Below are 3,539 nucleotides of genomic sequence, written 5' to 3'. Positions count from 1 at the left end.
ATCCTAAGAAAATTATATGTGATTCTCATGGTTCTTTTTCCTGCTTTCATCTTGGTTGATTTGATCACAGTATAGTTATCATACAAATGATGAGGCATTCCAGTGGAAAGGATAGAGAATAAAGAAAGCTTGCAGAACAAACCACATATTTCAAAGATTTTACTTTTTTCTGAGTAAACAGAGATTCTCCTTGTGATAAACTTGGTTTTAAGAAAATATTTTAAAAAGCATACACAGTGGTAAAAAAGTAGGAATTCTCACTATTTTCAACAGCATAGATGGAACTGGAGAGCATTATGCCAAGTGAAATAAGCCAGTTCTAGAAAGATAAATATCACATGATCTCACTCATTTGTGGAATATAATGAACAACATAAACTGATGAACAAAAACCGATCCAGAGACAGAGAAACATTGATTAGACCACCAAACCTCAGAGGGAAGGTAGGGGAGTGTGGGGGTAAGGGGGAGTAATCAACCAAAGGACATGTATGCATGCATATAAGCCTAACCAATGGACACAGACACCAGGGGGGTGGGGGCATGAGTGGGGGGATAGAGAGGGTAATGGAGAAATAAGGACACATATGTAACGCCTTAATCAATAAAGAAAAATTTTAAAAGGTCTACACTTCTTATATATTTTAATAATAGTAACTATTAATATTTTAAATATATAATTCTTAGTTTAGTTTTGTAACTTCATTTGTTAAAATGAGAGAAAACATTTAATACATTCACTAGGTGAGATTTAATGGGTATCTGTCATAATTGTAAATCAACTAATCACCACCTATTTGTTGAATTTTTGCTGTGTGCAAAGCATGGTTTTTAGCTAAAAAGAGACAAAGACATACAAATGTACAAGAAAGAGTTTGGAAGTAAATAACTAAACTGTATCCATTACCTTTGCTTTGAAAAGTTTACTGATTTCTAACAAAAAGTGCTCTGATTTGAATTTAGAACATTTGGTGTGACATTTAATGCTCACAGATGGATAAAAATGGACTGATTACTTTTTTATATATATAAGCAGAGAAAACTCATTGCTTAGATTCTTAACTATAACTCCTAAACCACCCCATATCTTTTTTTTTTTTTTTTTTTTTTTTTTTGTCTTCCTGGAACAAATGTTCCTCTTCTCCCCCAGCCAGCCCCAGTGGAATCATTATTATAGACTCTGGGACCAGGACAGGAGGTAAAACATGTGAATGTTTCCTCACTGGAAAACCATTCCATATCTTTTATATGACAGCTATTTGTAGGTCACTGACAGTTGGATTTGAGTGTCTTTCATTCTACTTTTTTTTTTGTATGAGAAAAAGATGAAGCCAAAGAATCAATTTGAAGAGAACTGCAATTTATATCCTGATCAGAAATTACTATAGTTTCCTTGATCTTAGTATTATTTTTAAATTTAGCGTGATTCACATCTGTTTTAGCTAATTACAAGTACAGATTATGCATAATTATAACTTCTAGATTATGGATCATGTTTCATAAAAAGGATTACTCTTACCACAGACATGCAAGACTCTTGTCTGAAATAAAGCTTCATTATCTCATTGAAACATGAGGTAAAGAATGTTAATTTTCTGATCTAAAAGTATTAAAACTCTCTTCCTTGTAACATGAACTGAAGGGAGATGGTTTAATGTTTAACATAAGATTCTTAGTTTCTCATTTTTATTTCTAGAAAAACAAGCTTATGAAGTGATTTAAATATAATAATTACTGATCACATATGCTAGAGGGGGAAGTTTTAATTTAGTATAGTTTAAAATTATTTTTTCTTCCATACACAACATTTGCATTTATAAACTAGAATGGATTTGTAATCAAATTTATAGATAATAATTTAAATGTAATGATTCTTAGATGAAATTCATAATTTGCACATATATTTAATAAAATTCACCTATCTAGTTTAAAAATGAAAATAGATAAAATTAGGTTACAAAAGGAAAGACAAAATAAAAAGATGTTTTCTGGAAAAAGGAATAGGCGTTCAATTTTATTCAGTAGTGGAAATGGAAATAAAAATTAATTAGGTGAATTAAAGTATTAAACATTTGACAGAAGCTATTATAATAAAACACTAAAACATAAAATAGAAATAATTTACTAACAAAAAGCTCTTAGAGAATATTTGCAAATTATCTATTAAATGAGATGGTCCTTCAAAATGTGATGTTTATTTTACAATAATTTCCACAGTTTTGATATTAGAAAATGCAAAACATTACTTTGAACATTAATACAGATAAAAGTGAATTATTATCATACTATTCTGGTTTTGCTTCTTTTTTATTTCTCTGCTGTTTGTAATTATAATAGTACAGAGGGTTAGAATATTTTTAGTTTGAAATATGGGATATAGTCATTACCAACAATGAAAATAAAATTATAATATGAAAATAATAATTATCAAGACTGGGATAGCTTTCAGTTTGTACTAGAAGGTTCTGTATAAAATTCTAACTTTAAATTTTACACTTTTCCTTTTGTTCTGCAAAGTCTGAAGCATTTCTAATGTTCTCTGTTGGAAATCATTTATCAGTTTAATGAACACATTCAAGGAAAGATAACCATAGGGAAGGAGGAGGGAAGATTGATTCTTTTGTTGCACACATAGTATAACTACCTATCTCTCAGTATATCTGACAGACTCCAAACATTAAATTAACTGAAATGAAAACCTCATTCTGAACCGTGATTTCCCATACATACCAAACAGCCTATAAAACGCCTTTGATTTTATGTCCAAATCCATTAAACACACTGTAGAAGAAAGGATAGCAAGTGTGTGGTTGAATATATGCTCATAGAAAGCTTCCATACTTTGTTAACTTCATAGCTGAGTTGATCCACAGGGTGCAAAGCAAGGCACTGAGAATACTAAATGACCTGGCATAGTTGGAAATGGAATTGCATTCTGAATGAAAGCACAACATTGGGAAGAAACTCAAAAGCAGAATAATTTTCTACTTTGTTATCTTTCTACTGACCATGTAAATTTAAGTATGTGGAAATGGAGCTTGTCAGTTATTGCTCAAAGGCAATGCCAGTTGTTGGAGTGATGAGGTTTTAGTAAAGACCAGTTTGATAAAAACCTTCTCAAGAATCGTTTCTTTGATTGTGTACTTTTTATGGATCTTTAAGAGTTGTACTAGATCATTGACAGAAGTTATTAATCGTTTTAATTTTTGTTATCTTTATATTTGAACACATTTCATTGGCATACAAAAAAGGGTTGTTGTTGTTGTTTTTTCTTTCTTGATTAAGTGCCATATACAACTATCTAACAGTCAGCAAGCAGCAGGAGGTTAATGGCAATGACCTAGAATAAAACTAAATGTCACCTCATCTTACTTTTCTATAAAACCTTCTAAGTAGATAAGACATGTTCAGAAATCTGTAAAATGTGCCCTTTGCTTACAAGAAAAGGCCACTTCTGAGCTAACAAATTTTAATAGGCTACTCATAAATGATCACATCAGTGACTGAAATATGGTGATATGCACACTTTAAATATTGGT

General features: G+C 30.7%; 1 non-coding gene across 1 annotated transcript; it reads right to left on the bottom strand.

The window, feature by feature from the left end:
- Window positions 1-1,117: 1,117 nt before the first annotated feature.
- Window positions 1,118-1,228, bottom strand: LOC118706746. The gene has a single exon (XR_004984117.1). It is a non-coding gene; the product is annotated as a small nucleolar RNA SNORD22 (small nucleolar RNA).
- Window positions 1,229-3,539: the final 2,311 nt, after the last annotated feature.

This window comes from Pipistrellus kuhlii, unplaced genomic scaffold (assembly GCF_014108245.1).
Source record: "Pipistrellus kuhlii isolate mPipKuh1 unplaced genomic scaffold, mPipKuh1.p scaffold_m20_p_54, whole genome shotgun sequence".
In the NCBI taxonomy this organism is placed as follows: domain Eukaryota; kingdom Metazoa; phylum Chordata; class Mammalia; order Chiroptera; family Vespertilionidae; genus Pipistrellus; species Pipistrellus kuhlii.
This window is presented reverse-complemented; position numbering and strand designations above follow the sequence as displayed.